The 18,339-nt window shown below is 43.4% G+C and overlaps 1 long non-coding RNA gene across 1 annotated transcript in view; it reads left to right on the forward strand.

Annotated features, from left to right (window-relative positions):
* Positions 1 to 18,339, forward strand: part of LOC134910201 (uncharacterized) — a 78,587-nt gene that overhangs the window by 9,175 nt on the left and 51,073 nt on the right. Inside the window, exon 2 of the long non-coding RNA XR_010176144.1 lies at positions 5,342 to 5,482. This is a non-coding gene — a long non-coding RNA (uncharacterized LOC134910201). The remainder of the gene's footprint in view (positions 1 to 5,341; positions 5,483 to 18,339) is intronic.

Here is an 18,339-nt window from a genome sequence, read left to right on the forward strand (position 1 = left end):
AAGTGGGGTTGTCCAAAGCAACCACATCAGCTGTGACCTATCATTTTATAAAAATGTACTTGTAAATGCTAGTTAGAAGCTGATTGGTTGGTATAAGCAACTTCTCCATTTGTCCACGTATTCACTCTTTGTAAACTTGAATACATCTCCCCCTTAATTACTGAAGACCCAGCGAACATTGGGACATACAGTTAGCCAAACTGTGGCTTGCAAAACTGTACATGCATGGAGCAGTGTAATGCGGCTGAATTTAGACTTGCAGGTATCTTGAGCTTTCGGCCCATTATGTGCGGAGATGCAGATCGTGGGCATCACATGTAATGTCAGTACAGTACGAACGTAGCACTCCACCAGGATACGTGCTTATGATGAAGATTGCATCAGCGCGTATCTGATTAATATCTAGCATTAACAAATTAATAAATAGCACCAGTGCTATTACAGGAGCTGCATTCCATTAAAGCATGGGGGGCTATGAGTAGGGTGTGCTGCTGAAAGACTAGTAACATAGGGCTTAAGCAACTGACCGTGGGTTCCTGACCTAAGTGCAATAATATAGCCAATGGTAAGGAGGTGCTCCTGGAATAGTGTGCAACCAACAAGTAAATGGTATCAGATTCTAAGCCAAAGAAAATTCCTATAGGGCACTCACGGTCACACCATAGGGTAAGTTCTGTAGCATACCATGTGTACAACTGAGCGGTAATTTACTACACTAATGGGGTATTTATCAAAGCATGGAGAGAGATAAAGTTCAGTGATATAAAGAACTAACCAATCAGTTTCTGTCATTGCACAGGCTGTGTCTGAAAAATGACAGTTGGGAGACCCTGGGGTCTATGGGGTAATTATATGAAACTAGCACATATCATGCCGGTATCACTCTTTCTGCTTTAAATCTTTACCGAGGCGAAGCGGATGCACTGTGCATGAGATGTATTAACATCTTGGCTGCCGGAGAAGGGGAGTGAAAACTTTCCCCTCCGGCGATGCCTGTCAGTGGCCATCGTGCATTAGCCTAGTGCTGATGCACTGAGTCTCCCCCCCAAGCCGGCTCACTGGGCATGCGCGTGATCTCACAAGTCTCGCGTGATCTCACACCCAGCCCGGAGCCAGCACCCACTACAGCCGGGGACAGCGAGGTCCCTGGCTGTGGTGTATGGGCGACACCTGCAGCTGTCGAAATCGATAGCTGCAGGTGTCGGAACGGTCAGTGCAACTGACCATTCATACATTGCCCTGCATTTTGGGGTGCTATCTGTTAGATAGCAGTGCCGATGTAGACAGGTGCCCCTGTCATTCAGTACACACTGCTGTAATACATGGGAGAGAAATGGTATCAGTGTACATAACGTGCGCTGATACAACTTCTCCCCCATATCACCATTTCTTACATCTGCCCCTATGTACTAAGCCTTGGAGAGAAATTAAGTGGACGGAGATAAAGTACCAGTCAATCAGCTCCTAACTATCATGTTACAGGCTGTGTTTTAAAATTGACAGTTAGTAGCTGATTGGTTGGTACTTTATCTCCATCCACGACTTAGTAAATAGACCCCAATCTCCAACCACTTTATCTCTCTCCAAGGCTTGGTACACAGGGGTTTCTAACCTTGTGCATTTGCAAATTTTATTGACCATTGGTATTACTATTGAATACATTGTTTTTATCTATATTGTCTGACCATTAGACTATATGGGGGAGATTCAATTGTTTGAAAAGTCAGTTGGGTGTCTGTTTTTTCCTATCTTATAGACAGGAAAAAACAGACACCCAACCGACTTTTCAAACATTTGATTTCCCCCATATATGTAAATATCCCTTCTCCAAATAGACAATATAGATAACCCAACTCCACATAACCTTAAGTAATATATAATCTTATCTACAAATTTAGAGCAGTGGTTCCCAAACCAAGTTCTCAAGGACCCCTAACAGGTCACATTTTCCAGGTCACCCAGCAGGTACACTGTGCATCACCAATGGTCACATTTTAAAAATCCACAGGTCACCTGGAAAAAGTGAGCCGTTGGGGAGATCTTTGAGGACAGAGTTTGGGAACCACTGATTTAGAGGAAGCTTCATTAAGTTTAAACAAGATCTACATTCTGAATGATTCAACTCTCTCTGCTGCTTGAAGACATTTGGTGCCTGATTCAGAGTTGCACGCTATGCCCAAATTCACATCACATGCGTCCCAATTGTTACCGCATGGAGACGCAGAACAGATTTGGAAAGACGGTCTGTGGATCTCAGTGGGTTATCCGGGTAGGTAACAGGCGGGTGGCCTGTTACCTACCCGGATCCAAAGATGCACAGCCTCTCACAAACGAGTCCATACTCAGATGGAAAAGCTGCACCTGCCAAAAGGCTGGAGCAAGTTTCAAAGTTGCGTCCGATGGTGCACCTTCTGTATGCTGCGTCTAAGGATACACTGAGACAGAAGTGCACCCTTGCAAAACTCTGCAAGTAGTTGTCTCGGTATAAAGAAAATCTGCAGCAGCTTCAGCATAAGTGTGCAAAAGACACAGACACATCTGCGTGCGACCCTGAATCAGGCCTCTAAACCTTTGGAAGTTTCAGCAGGTCTTGGTTTTTGCTCATACAGATGAGTTCAGCAGCAGCTTGAGGACAGAATTCATTCAACTTAAAAACGTGAATTGTAGATGGGCTGCTTGCTCTGATATGGAAATTGTAACTAGGATCAAAAGAAAATCCTGTAGGAAATGAAAATAGACACTGAGAAGTCACTTGATCTCGACCTATGTCACCTCTCACGTAGAGAGATAAGACCACGATAACACTTCCCCTAGCTTTGAAATCTGCATTCCAAATTGAACCTCTGTTACATGATATATACGTATATATAGATACGTCCCTGGTGTACAGTATATAAAAACTACCTGGGTGTTTTATCTATTACAGTATGACAGAAGACTAACTTATAATCGAACTGCACAGTACATTGGGGGTCATTCCGAGTTGTTCGCTCGCTGCCGATTTTCGCTATGCTGCAATTTGTTGCAAAATGCGCATGTGCAAGGCACGCAGGGTGCATGCGCTTAGTTATTTAACGAAAAACTTCGTAGATTTGCTGTGGATTCTGCGGCGCTTTTCAGTTGCACTGCTGATCGGTGAATGATTGACAGGAAATGGGCGTTTCTGGGTGGTAACTGAGCGTTTTCCGGGAGTGTGCTAAAAAACGCAGGTGTGTCAGGGAAAAACGCAGGAGTGTCTGGAGAAACGGGGGAGTGGCTGGCCGAACGCAGGGCGTGTTTGTGACGTCAAACCAGGAACTAAACCGACTGAGCTGATCGCAATCTGTGAGTAGGTCCGGAGCTACTCAGAAACTGCAAATAATTATTTATTAGCAGTTCTGCTAATCTTTTGTTCGCTATTCTGCTAAGCTAAGATACACTCCCAGAGAGCGGCGGCCTAGCGTGTGCAATGCTGCAAAAAGCAGCTAGCGAGCGATCAACTCGGAATGAGGGCCATTATGTAATACATTATAAGATCTCTTTATCTTTGCTTCATTGTCTAGTTTTATTCTTTCCATAAATGTGTTTATTGTGTTATTTGGTTTTTTTTTTAAATAAGAACTATTATGAGGTTTGTTTACATAACATGATGTTCCATATGTTCCTCGTACAGTGCAAATAGAGCAATTTCTTCCAATAAATAATGGAACACCGAAGAGGTTGTTGTGTATCTGATATTATGCAACATAGGGTAGTGAAGGCAAGGCACATCATAGTGAATGTTTAATAATGAAAATAAACAACAGATCTTAAACATCATATTTACTGTTATTATTCTATTTTTCTAGCAGTAATTTTCCTGCTGCCTCCTCACCATTAATGCTCATTTTCAGAGGTGCCATTTCTCTGAATGAATATCTGTCACTCACGGTGGCTGTTTCCATACTCTGTGCAGTTTGTCATTTCTGCACAACCATTCTGTATGGCAACCTGGTGATCCACAATTTTAGTCAGGAACCATTTCATGTAGTTGCTGTACTACCTATTACTGCACATATTGTAACATTCAAACTGTATGATACTGTATGTGATTATAATTATGCAACACACATCAGATGAGACAACTGAATCAGAGCTATTCTGCTAGCCTGCTCTTATAGCAGCCGATATGCTGGATCTAATGACTATCCACTTATCAGTTATTGCTAGATACAGGGGTTAAATCAGGGGTGATTCTAGGCTTTATGTCACTCAGTACAAGAGCACTTCAGCATGCCCCCCCCCTTTCAGCAGATGGTAGGTACCCTCAATCTATGGCTACTGGGTGGATCAAAATGTAATGCAGGGAGCATCACAGTGGCAATGTATAGAACATCAGTATGACCACAATTTAATGCAGAGAACAACTCCCATATAATAGGGAGCATTACTGTGACTGCCATATAACACAGAAAGCGTGCGTGACTGCCATATATTACAGAGAGCATCAGTGACTGCCACATAATACAATAAACATAACAGTAACCACCATATACTATAGAGAACATTGCAGACCCCACCATATAATATAGTGCATCAAAGTGACCACCATAAAATACAGAGTAACTAAGTAACTGGCATATATTGTAAAGAACATCACAGTGATTGACATATTATTCAAAGAGTATCCCTGAGCACCACATAATACAGAAAGCATCATAGCGAGTACCACATAATACAGAGAGCATCGGTTGACAGCCATATATTGCAGAGTACATTACAGTGACCACCATATAATACAGACAATATCGCAGTCACCACTATATAAAATAGAGCACATCAGTGAAGCCATATAATACAGAGGGTAAAGCAGTGCCCATGATTTATTGCATAGAACATGACAGTGATCGCTGTATATTATAGAGAGCATTTGGGATCACCATATAATACAAAGAAAATTTAAGTGACATACATCTAATACAGAGATCATCACAATGACCACCATATAATACAGAAAGTATCCATGACCACCATACAATACAGGAAGCATCACACTGACCACCAAATAATGTAGAGAACATCACAGTGTGTCATACAATAAAGAGAGTATACTGAATTTATAAATTACCACTATATAATACAGATCGTTTCAGTGATTGCTATATAATACAGAAGGCATCAGTGACTGCTATATAGAACAGAGAGTATTTTTAATGATCTTACAATATCATTGTTTCATCAATAATTAACACCTTCCTTAAAAAACTATTAAGTACATAATCATCATCATCATACAGTAACAACCCCATTCAATGTAATATATAGTAATTCAACCTTTTACCATCTATAACCTATACAATCTATATTCCTCTTTCCACCCTAGCCCTGTTCAATACCCTAACTTGTTGGAGATCTCACCGTTGCAGCCATACTCCAGCACTCTGGGAAGTCGGAGCCTGTCAAGCAAGTACCACCGAGACTGCTTTCAGTGAGGAGGGGGAGGAGGATCCATGCAAAGACAGAGGTGAGACAGGAGCCATAAATAGAGGTTATCACTGCTTCTTAATATGTACTAAAACAGGGCTTGCCAAACCAGTCCTCGAGATCTACCAACAGTTCATGTTTTCTAGGCCTCTTGGTGATCTGTGGAATTGTCAGTTAGGAATGAATGCAGCACATCTTAATTGGTAATGACTCATCACCACCAGTGCCATTGCCATGTGGTGTCCCACAAGGTTCTATACTATCCCCCATGCTTTTTGCAGTATACATGCTCCCATTGGGCGAAATAATCAGGCGCCATGGCCTGGTCTACCACTGCTATGCAGATGATACACAACTGTACTTGTCCTTTGCTCCTGGCACTGATAACCCAATAGCAACCCTAAATGGCTGTCTAGCTGAACTACTGGAGTGGATGAGCGCCAGTTGGCTGCGACTGAACCCGGATAAAACAGAGGTCCTTATGATACGACCGCAACATCAAAGGACAAGACTGCAGCATAGCCAACCAACTGGACTTACACTCGGGGATTCAGAATTACAGACCAGTGATCGTGTGCGGAATCTTGGCGTTGTCCTGGATGGTGGCTTGACACTTAAACATCAGATATCAGCCACAATCAAATCCTCATTCTTTCACCTGAGGAACATAGCCAGAATCAAGCACTTAATTCCCTCAGATGATATGCCAAAAGTCATACATGCATTTGTATCATCTCGTTTAGACTACTGTAATGCCCTCTACCTTGGTCTACCAGCAAAAGAATTGCAGCGCTTACAGCTGGTGCAAAACACAGCTGCCAGGCTATTAACCAACCAGCCCCGTTCTAGCCACATAACACCCATCCTCTACTCCCTTCACTGGCTGCCTGTACGATGGCGAATCATCTTCAAGATTGGCTTACTGAGTTTCAAAGCATTACATGACCAAGGCCCAAGGTACCTGAAACAGCTTCTGACCCCATACTGCCCCACTCGATTACTGCGATCTGTAGATGAAGGACTTTTAGCAGTACCTAGAATCTACCGTAATTCATCTGGGGGTCGAGCTTTTAGTCATGCGGCTCCGACTCTATGGAATTCACTTCCCCGCACAGTGCGAGAGGCCCCAACTATAGAATCCTTCAAAAGTAGACTCAAGACTTTTCTGTTTACTCAAGCATTTCCATAATGTCCCTTTTAGTATCTTCATGCTTCTGTATTTTATGAAAATGTACTTCATTATATTCTGTACTATATTATGCTATGTATCTGTTAAGCGCCTTGGGTCCTATTGGAGAAAGAGCGCTATATAAATAAAATCATTATTATTATTATAATGACTACACCTGTGCACCAGCTAGGTGGTCTGGAAAATATGAACTGTTGGTAGATCTCGAGGACTGGTTTGGCCAGCTCTGTACTAAAAGGTCCATGTGGAAATCAGCTGAACTTTTTCACTACTTGCTACATAATGCCATCTGTGGATGGCAGCATTACGTGTACTCAATTTCCCGCTGACACACCAGGACGCTTCTGTTCTCTCTGGGTTTTTTTTTTACATTTTGATCCACCCAGTAGCCATTACAGCATTGTGCTGATGTGAAACACATTGCAGTAACACCTCTCCTTGGACACTCTTTTTCATACATTGCAGTGCTAAGACATCCTGTGTTGAGATAAAGTACATGTTAATATATTTCCCCTACAGTCAGTGGTCGAAGTGGGCCGGCATGCGGCGGTATGGCATACCAGCACTTCGCCACAAACCCGGAAGTCTTTTAAAAAAAAAAATAACTGCGTGGAAGGGGAGGCAACGTGTGAGTGCGCTCTCTGTAAGGGGAGGCGCTGGCACTGGCAGCGCTCACAGGAAGAGCCTGGGCGATCAGTGTGTGCGGACTGCGGAGGAGGGATAAGGACTTTGAGTGCCAACGCAGCCCCCGGAGTGCGGCCATTGAGAGAATGGCTCCCTGCACCTTCAACATGTTAGCCATCAACAGCAGCCGACAAGCCCACGGAGGTGCAGGTGAGCAGGCCGCAGCTCAGTTTACTGTCGGGAGATCGGGCGAGGGGGATGGGGGGGGTTGCGGGACAGTTTGATTGTGTGTGTTAATATTTGCAGTCCAGTGTGTGTGGGGGAGGGGAAAGTATGAGAATGTGTGTGTAGTCTGAGTGGGTGTGTGTGGGGTTTGGGGGTGGCTAGTCTGTGTGTGTGTAATCTACAGTCTGACTGTGTGTGTGTGTGTGTGTGTGTGTGTGTGTGTGTGTGTGTGTGTGTGTAAGTAAGGGGGTGGGGCAGTCTGTGTGTGTGTTTGATGTTGGCTTTACACCTATACGGCGGGATGTACTGATGTTTACTGCCACGGTAAGCATTAGTACCGTTTACCGCAGAGGCAATTTACCGAAGAGGAATATGTATTAAACCACGGGCACTGAGATGCCCTTCTCACCGTACAGCTGTGTGGCCAAGCCGGGCGGGGGGACAGCCAGCAGCAGGAGCAGCATGCCGGATATCAGCAACCGAGGGTGCAGGCTGTACATACTTGAGGCAGCTGGATATTCAACAGTGCTGAGAGCCTCCGGAGCCCGCACCCCCGGAGCTGCAGTACACCGGCAGCAGACACTCATCCCTTGAACCCTGCATAGCCCACTATGACTGCTGTCACTCTCTGTCATTGTCCCCGCTGTCACTCTCACTGTCACTGTCCCTATGTTCCTGCTGTCACTCTCCCTGTCCCTTAATTGTGGCTCATACCCTGTTGCATAATGTGAAATGTGGCTCATACCGTGTTGCATAATGTGAATTGTGGCTCATTACGTGTTGCATAATGTGAATTGTGGCTCATACCATGTTGCATAATGTGAATTGTGGCTCATTAAGTGTGGCGTAATGTGTAAGGGGCACCAGTACTAGATAGTATAAGGGGTCCTAGTATTGTGGTGCATGGTATGGTACACTACACTTAAGGACATGCCCCCTTTTAATTGGCCATGCCCATTTTCAGTGGCCATGCCTCCTTTTACGGAGAGCGCGTGCCTTCGGCGCACACATGATTATATCCTTCACTTTTCCATACCCCCACTTCAAAATTTCCACTTCGACCACTGCCTACAGTGGTACTGAATTGTCACTTGCTTGAGGATAAGTCTTCTGATTTTTATTAAGGTTTTCACTGGTTAAGAAAAAAGTAAAAAACAAAAAAATGTGCCCCAAAAATGAAAATAGAATTCCACCATTGCTTCTGGCTGTACATCTGTATCATATTATATGTACTATAATGTACATTTTGGGGTAACCTCAGTTATCTGTGATAGGGACCAGTTGCCATTGTAGTTATGTGAAAATGCTAGCCCTCTTCGTGGCCCAATCTCACCCTAGATTCAAGGTTATTGTACACAGCCCTATGGAGAGCTAGATTAGGGAGAGCACAGGAGGCAAGTGCATCCATCTCAGTCTTACTTACAGCAGCAGTGCAGTATACTATGTACATATGTAGGTATACGTATGTGTGGATGACTATGTATGTATACTCCCAACCATCATGTTTTTGGTGAGAAAGTACTGTTTTGCAGATTCTGTTCCACCTGTGAGCTGGAGAAATAAAGTAGGGAGGGCTGGCTGCAGCTGTGGAAGCAATATTCATATCCCTACCGTGAAAGGAAATGGGGGCATGATGTGGGCCATGCCCCTTTTTTGTGCATGCCCATGGCTTGCGCATGAGGTCCCAATCCCCATATCCCAAATGATGGCCTTTAGGGATCCCCAGTCTTATGCGCCCCTGGCCCCCAAGCTCTGCTCATGGGGCGCACCTCCTCACAACTAATTGAATCAGACCCTGTGTATCCAAATGTAAATAAATGAAGCTGGAGAAGTACAGTACATACAAATTACATTTAACAATATCTTCAGAAATTTTGTCACCTTTGTATGCGCTTAAGGTGAAAAATATTTTTCTGAATATGCTTGAAAAATAAATTTAATTTCCCAAGATGAGAAAGAAAGAAAGAAAGAAAGAAAGAAAGAAAGAAAGAAAGAAAGAAAGAAAGAAAGAAAGAAAGAAACTACTTGTGTACAAAATATAAAAAAATATTATTCTCAATACTTTATGCACTTCAGAAACAAGAAAAGTGGTTCAGATCATTGAGTAACAAAATACCTCTGGTTATTAAGATGGCTTAAAATGAGTTCATTTCTCAGAACAAATCCACAGATGTTATTGAGTGCCACAGACAACGAGGGGTGAATTTCAGCTATTTTAAACCCATTCAATAAAGTTACACTGAATACTTATTTTTATATTTTTATATATATTTTCACTAATCAAATATTTCCATAAATGTACATGCCAATATCTGCTGTAATCTCATATCAATAAACTCCATGGAAAATTGACCTTGGTACCATGATGCTAGCATGATGCTAGCTACACAGGCTTTTCAAGTCAGCTGCAATTAAATTAACCAAACATGTGAAAGGCCAAGTAACACGAATGTAATTGTTCAGGTGCCAGAGTAAATATCTGATTTGCAGTGGAAAGCTGGCTGCACGCATTCTCTTATCACTTCAAAATTGATTGAACATAGGCGTCATTAGCCTGCCTTGTCTTACACCTGGAAAGACTTTGATTTTCCGAAGTTTAGAAATTTAATGAGCTGACAAAAACTGTTCAAAATTTTACCAACTTGGCTCATAGGGAAACGTAGGGGGGTGGGGGTTCTGGTTGCCCGGAAAGCCCCCTCCTCTTGGCAAGTGGCTCAAACTATGACAACAATAGCAATGGTATATAATACAATTACTAGAGCTGCCAAAACATCATGCAGTTTATGGGACAGCGCAGAGCTGCTGCACATGCCCAGTGGTAGCAGCTTCTTCTACCAAGTTTGCTGTGTGTGTGGATCTGAGTGTTCAGTCAGTTCTCCGGACCAGAGAGTAGCTTCCAGGAAAAAGAGACAGGAGCCTTACTATGAGGTGGGAGAATGTGTGCTTAGAAAGTGCAGTTCTGTCTTCTAATGGTTCTATGATATTTGTTTATTATGTGGTATGTTTAACCTTTTCCTGACCATTTACAGTGCCATGCTAAAGTATTCACCCCCCTTTAATGTTTTGTTGCCTCACAACCTGGAATTAAAATGAATTGTTTAAAGGTTTGCATCATTTCATTCACAGAACATGCCTAAAACTTTGAAGAGTTTTTTTATTGTGAAGCAAACAACAGATAGGACAAAATAACAGAAAACTTCAGCGTGCATAACTATTCACCCCCCCCCCTAAAGTCAGTACTTTGTAGAGCCACCTTTTGCTGCAATTACAGCTGCAAGTCGCTTTAGATAAGTCTCTATGAGCTTGCCACATCTTGCCATTGGGATTTTTGCCCATTCCTCAAGGCAAAACTGCTCCAGCTCCTTCATGTTGGATGGTTTCCGCTTGTAAACAGCAATCTTCAAGTCTGACCAGAGATTCTCAATTAGATTGAGATCTGGGCTTTAACTAGGCCATTCCAACACATTTAAATGTTTCCCCTTAAACCACTCGAGTGTTGCTTTAGCAGTATGCTTCAGGTCATTGTCCTGCTGGAAGGTGAACTTCCGTCCCAGTCTCAAATCACAGGCAGACTGAAACATGTTTTGCTCAAGAATATCCCTGTATTTAGCACCATCCATCTTTCCCTCGACTCGAAACAGTTTACAAGTCCCTGCTGCTGAAAAACATCCCCACAGCATCATGCTGCCACCACCATTTTTCACTGTGGGGATGGTGTTCTTGGGGTGATGGGATGTGTTGGGTTTGTGCCAGACATAGCATTTTCCTTGATGGCCGAAAACTTCAATTTCAGTCTCATCTGACCAGAGCACCTTTCTCCATACATTTGGGAAGTCGTCTACATGCCTTTTGACAAACTCAAAACGTGCCTTCTTATTTTTAACACTAAGTAATAGCTTTTTTCTGGCCACTCTTCCATAAAGCCCAGCTCTATGGAGTATACGGCTTATTGTGGTCACATGCACAGATACACCAGTCTCTGCTGTGGAACTCTGCAGCTTCTTCAGGGTTACCTTTGGTCTCTGTGCTGCCTCTCTGATTAATGCCCTCCTTGCCCGGTCTGTGAGTTTTGGTGGCCAGCCCTCTCTTGGCAGGTTTGTTGTGGTACCATGTTCTTTCCACTTCAAGATGATGGATTTGATGGTTCTCTGGGGGATCAACAAAGAGTTGTATATTTTTTTTATAACCCAACCCTGACTTGAACTTCTCAACAACTTTGTCCCTGACTTGTTTGGAGAGCTCCTTGATCTTCATTGTGTGATGCCTCTTGCTTAGGTGTGTTGCAGCCTTTGGGGCCTTTCAGAAAAGGTGTGTTTATACCGACAGATCATGTGACACAGGTGGACTTCATTTCACTAATTATGTGACTTCTGAAGGTAATTGGTTGCACCAGAACTTTTGAGGGGCTTCATAGCGCAGGGGGTGAATACATATGCACATGCCAATTTTAAAATTTTTATTTATAAAAATTATATTTTATATACATTTTTCTCATTTCACTTCACCAGCTTAGACTTGTTTGTGCATATCCATTACACAAAATTCAGATAAAAAATGACAGGTTGTAATGTAACAAAATAGGTAAAAAGCCAAAGGAAGGGGGGAGGGGGAGGTGAATACTTTAGCAAGGCACTGCATTTATATTATTTAAATATGTTTGATACAGGCTATACTATAGACCAGGTATTCCCAACCACGGTCCTCAAGGCACACTTACAGTGCAGGTTTTAGCATACCTCCCAACATTACCCTCTCCAGGAGGGACAGAATGCTCTGCTCCTGGACTTCCCTCTTACTGTATGATTGCCATCACCTGTGCTGAAACACCTTTCTTATCCATTAACCTGTTCAACACAGGTGCCAGCAATCATAAATTAAGAGAAAAGTCCAGAAGCAGAGCATTCTGTCCCTCCTGGAGAGGGTCATGTTGGGAGGTATGTTTTAGTGATATCCAGGCTTCAGCACAGGAGACTTAAATATTAGCTCAGTTATTTTGAGTTAACCATCTGTGCTGCAGCCTGGATATCACTAAAACCTGCACCGTTAGTGTGACTTGAGGACCGTGGTTGGGAATGCCTGCTATAGACCATACTTGCCTACCTGACCCTCTCCATGAGGGAGAAAATGCTCTGTTCCTGGACTTTCCTGGTAATGTATGATTGCCATCACCTGTGGTGAAACACCTTTCTTATCAATTAACTAGCTCACCACAGGTGATGGCAATCATACATTACCAGGAAAGTTCAGGAACAGAGCATTTTCTCCCTCATGGAGAGGGTCAGGTAGGCATGTATGGCTACAGACTAAGGGAAGCCAACCCTGGTCCTCGAGAGCTACCAACAGTTAATGTTTTCCAGGTATTCTCACAGAATCACAAGTTAAGTAATTAGCTCCATCTGCGGATCTTAAAATGTGTCAGTGAGTAATAACTGCACCTGTTCACCTGCTACGAGAGCTGGAAAACATGAACTGTTGGTAGCTCTCGAGAGCCAGGGTTGGCGACCACTGCTATAGACCATATATAGGCCGGGATGTACTAACACTGATCACGGGTCATCGCCGTTCATCACAACGATGCCAATCGCATATGTACTAACATATTCGATTAGTATCGCAATGCGATGTAAGGGGTGCCCTGCGATCAGTGTTACTGCCGAGGAGAGAGTTTTTGCTGGCCTCCGTCACCTCCAAGCAGCGGGAGGTGACGTGTGCTGGGAGTCCCTGGGCTCCTGCTCCTCCTCCTTGCAGCCGGAGGGAGACAAGGCTGTGCTGCGGGGGAGAAGGAGGAGGGGGGCCGCACCAGCTTACTGCACACAGGTATGCCGGGGGGTGGGAGGTCGTTGTGAGCGGCGCGGGGCGGCGGCGATGGGATGTGGCAGCAGCGGCGGTGGTAAGAAGCTCATAGGCTTCTATAGGGTAGCGCCATCAAAAGATGGCGATATCCTCGGTGGTGTAAACCCGACAGCCGGGTCTTAGTACATTTGAAAATGCGGTAAAACCCCCGAAAACAGGGATTTTACCGCATTTTTTCCCCCCTGTAGTACATCCCGACCATAGTGTTAAATATAATATTGTATTCCATACAGTGTATAAATGACCAATGTTTACATTAATGTGCAGGGTTGTTACTATGTTCTTCTGCCGCTCCCCCAGACTCAAGCTATTCTCCAATGCTCCGCAGAGTGGGAGAGAGTGGACTGCATTTGGAGACCCCCCTCTAGAAATCTTGCGTTTGCCACTGTGGCTCGACTAAACCAACATATGTGTGGCCAGCTTGAAAGTTGTGCTAGCAGTAAAAGATCCAATAACGGAGTTACTGGCTATGAAAAATTGCACAAAGCATAAATACACCTATTGTAGACAAGTCTTCTGCAACAAGTATAGAGGTGGTGTAAGTGTGTACTATTTATGTTGACAGATATTAGACCAAGTATACATATAGTGGTGTTCTGCTCGCAATGTTGTATACAGCTCTGCATACTGGTAATACATATATGCATTTATTTCCATTCGCACAATGTGGCAATGTTTTTTCCATTTTCATTTATTTGTTAAAAAAGAAAAGTTCAGGGGAAAACCAACATTTACATTTTCCTTTGCTACTGTTTATAGCAGTGGTAGGGGATCTATGCTGTACAATAATGTAACATTTACAAACATCACTGACTCAGCTGGGATAAACAGACATCTAGAAAAATCATGTAGAGATTTCATTGCCAGAGCTGTTTCCATAATATGAGAGTCGGGTGGGGGGCAATGTAATCTAATAGCTTGCATATTATTGTATACTTCCAGCTGGATTGCTTTAAAGTTTAAATAGGTTTTGGAATAATGTGATTAAGCCCTCATAGACATGCTTTTTTATTGCAAAATGCAATATTTGCAAATATAAAACTCGCCACGTAAGATGCATGGCATGTAGAATAGGGAAATATTCTGCACAACTTTAATGATGTTAACACAAATACTGTAACCTGCAATTAATTAGAACACCTTAAATAAACACTTAAATTGGAATATTCTAAACAATAGCAAAGCTGGTAAATCAGTTCCTGTAACATAAACCAGCACACAATCCCCCCTCCCCCAACAAAAACAGCCAACCAAAATGCAAACAAAAGTATCCCAAAGCAATAATTTCAGTTATAAAGTATAACTTAATCCCAAATTGCATCTCCCCAGTAACAGAATGTTGACCTAATTCAGACCTGACCCCACCCAAATCTATCTCTCTCTGCACATGTTGTATCTTCCCCCCTGCAGTGCACATGGTTTTGCCCATTAGCTAACAAATTTGCTGCGGCAATCAGGTCTGAGTTAGGCCCTGTGTTGGGTGTTTCATGGCAGTGAGTTCCTTCCAAGATTCAGAATGGAGGATATCGATCCTGAATATCCCAATAAACAGTGTTTCACAGTATTGCCCGGTCTCCACTTCGAGAGATAAATGTTTTGTCGCTTTATCTGCTATGCTATAAAGAGTTTGAATAAAATGTGTTTCACTAGGAAGCACCCCTTTTCTGTTCCAGTTGTAACACTGTAGGGGAACCGGACCCCGTTTCTTGGGGTAGATGGCAGCCGGCAGCAGCTGAGAAGTCATACAAGTCCAGTTTTTATGGTGCAACTGCCACGACCAGTTTTATTAAACAGAAAACAAAACAAACATCAAAAGAAAATACCTTGCCTGTCCGGCACTAACTAAACACAAGACGTTCCTAACTGTCTCTAAACAAAAAAACACAGAATTTTCCAGTCACCACTGTTTGGCTCACTTGTCTAAGGAAGCATGTTTCTCTCACAGAGATCCTGCAGTCTTCCCAGGCAGTCTGCACACACTTATCAGGCTAGCAGGCCTATAACCCACTTACACAGCTGAAACCCTGATTAGCCCTCTGTGAACCTGGGACAAACATACCTGCCCTCAAACACTATTCCAGTGTTCTTGTCACATATCCCCCTCCCCTGTTTCGACCTAGGGGCCGGAACACTTGTAGCCCCCAAACAGAAGATGCGGGACAATGCATCTGCGTTTGCCAATTGTGTACCCGGTCTATGTTCGACAGTAAACTTAAAATCCTGCAATGCTAGAAACCATCTAGTTACACGAGCATTCTTGCCTCTATTTACATACATTCATTTTAAAGGGACATGATCTGTCACTAGTCTGAATTGTCTACCCAAGAGGTAATATCTCAAGGTATCTAGTGCCCACTTAATGGCCAAAGCCTCCTTTTCCACAATAGCATACCTTTTTTCATGCTCATTGAGTTTCCTACTCAAATAAATGATAGGGTGTTCGTCCCCATCTCTGGTTTGGGAAAGCACAGCCCCTATCCCTACCTCTGAGGCATCTGTCTGTACAACAAATTCTTTTGAAAAATCTGGTGTTATCAATACAGGTTGTGAACACAAAGCCACTTTTAACGCTTGGAACGCTTTTTCTGCATCAGGGTTCCATTTCACCATATTTGACTGCTTCCCTTTGGTAAGGTCTGACAACAGCACTGCTGTGGTCGCAAAATTGGAAATAAAACGTCTATAGTACCCAGTTATTCCCAAAAAAGCCCTTACCTGTTTTTTATTCACTGGACGAGGCCAGTTTTGAATAGCATCAATTTTATTCAATTGGGGCCTAATCAGACCTCTGCCTATGGTGAAGCCCAAGTATTTGACCTCCTCCATTGCGAGGCAGCACTTCTTTGGGTTAGCAGTTAACCCTGCCTCTCTGATTGAGTCCAGTACTGCTTGTACTTTAACCAAATGGGACCCCCAGTCTGTACTGTGAATTAGCACATCATCCAAATAGGCAGCTGCATATTTTCTATGGGGCCTCAAAATTTTATCCATCGCCCGTTGAAAGGTTGCTGGAACCCCATGCAACCCAAAGGGTAACATCTTATACTGGTACAGCCCCTCCGGAACCGAAAAGGCTGTTTTTTCTTTTGCGCGATCAGACAAAGGTATTTGGCAGTAACCTTTGGTCAGGTCCAACGTGGCGAGAAACCTGGCTGTTCCCAGCCTTTCTATAAGCTCATCCACACGGGGCATGGGGTATGCGTCAAACTTGGACACCTCATTTAACTTCCGAAAGTCATTACAGAAGCGTATGCTACCATCTGCCTTCGGGATGAGAACTATGGGACTAGACCACTCACTGTTAGATTCCTCTATGACTCCAAGTTCTAACATGGTTTTAACTTCTTTAGAAACAGCTTCTCGCTGAGCTTCAGGAATCCTATATGGCTTTAAATGGACCTTGACCCCTGGTTCTGTGACAATGTCATGTTTTATTATGGTCGTTCGGCCAGGCAACTCTGAAAATATCTCCCTATTTTGGATGAGAAATTCTTTAACCTGATTGTTCTGATCAGCTGATAATGTCTCTGACACCTTTACTGCGGGAAGCAACCGAGGTGAAGACACCGAAGGGCAAGGCTCCGCTGACAGAGACAACCTATCTTTCCAGGGTTTGATTAAGTTCACATGGTAGATTTGTTCAGGTTTTCTCTTTCCCGGTTGGTATACTTTGTAATTAACCTCATTCACTTTTTCCCTAATCTCAAATGGACCCTGCCATTTAGCTAAGAACTTGCTTTCCACAGTGGGTACCAAAACAAGAACTCTATCTCCAGGAGCAAATTCCTGTATCTTCGCACTCCGGTTATATACCCTCTGTTGAGCACTTTGGGCTTGATCCATGTGCTCTCTGACAATAGGTACCACGGCTGCAATCCTATCCTGCATTTGTGTTACATGTTCAACAACGCTTCTATAAGGAGTGGGCTGTCCTTCCCTCGTCTCTTTGGCAATGTCCAACAGCCCTCTGGGGTGTCTACCATACAACAAATCAAATGGAGAAAACCCGGTAGAGGACTGAGGAACTTCTCTGATGGCCATTAACAAGTAGGGCAACAAACAATCCCAGTTTTTCCCATCTTTATCAACAACCTTTTTTAACATACTTTTTAATGTTTTATTAAACCTTTCCACCAACCCATCAGTTTGGGGATGGTAAATGGACGTCCTGAGGTGAGTGACCTTAAATTATTTGCACAATTCTTTCATGATCCTTGACATAAATGGAGTACCTTGGTCAGTCAAAATTTCTTTTGGTATTCCCACTCTACTAAAAACCTGCACCAGCTCCCTAGCTATCGCCTTGGTTGTGATAGTGCGTAAAGGGACAGCCTCAGGATATCCAGTGGCATAGTCTATTATTACCAGGATATACTGATGGCCCCGAGCGGACTTTAACAAGGGCCCCACGAGATCCATGGCTATTCTGTCAAACGGGACCTCTATAATAGGCATGGGAACTAGTGGGCTCCTGAAATGGGGTCTAGGGGCATGATACTGGCATTCAGGATAGGAAGAACAATATTCAGACACTTCTTTATAAACCCCTGGCCAAAAGAACCTTTGTAAAAGTCTTTCAGTTTTTTCTGCCCCTAAATGTCCTGCTGTAACGTGACTATGAGCTAAATCTAGTACCGTTCTCTGATAAGGCTGGGGGACTACCAGCTGTTCCACCACATCCTCACCCCTTTTGACAATGTGGTACAAGAGTTCATTACAGATGGCCATGTGGGGATACGTAACCCTGTCACCTGGTACCACAGGTTCCCCATTAACAATCTTAACATTCTCTCTAGCCTTTATTAAGGTAGGATCCTTTAACTGTTCAGATGCAAACAGATCCTTCTTTACCTCCAGGTCAGGCACGCTTTCAGTTTTAACTACTATTTCTCTGTTCCCAGCAAGAGGCTCTTCACTGGACTCCCCATCTGTCACTTCCCCAGCCAAGCTAGCAAAAGGCAAAGGATCAGAAAGTTCCGAAGACACACGTACATCCATAAAATCAC

This window comes from Pseudophryne corroboree, chromosome 4 (genome assembly GCF_028390025.1).
Source record: "Pseudophryne corroboree isolate aPseCor3 chromosome 4, aPseCor3.hap2, whole genome shotgun sequence".
Lineage (NCBI taxonomy): Eukaryota > Metazoa > Chordata > Amphibia > Anura > Myobatrachidae > Pseudophryne > Pseudophryne corroboree.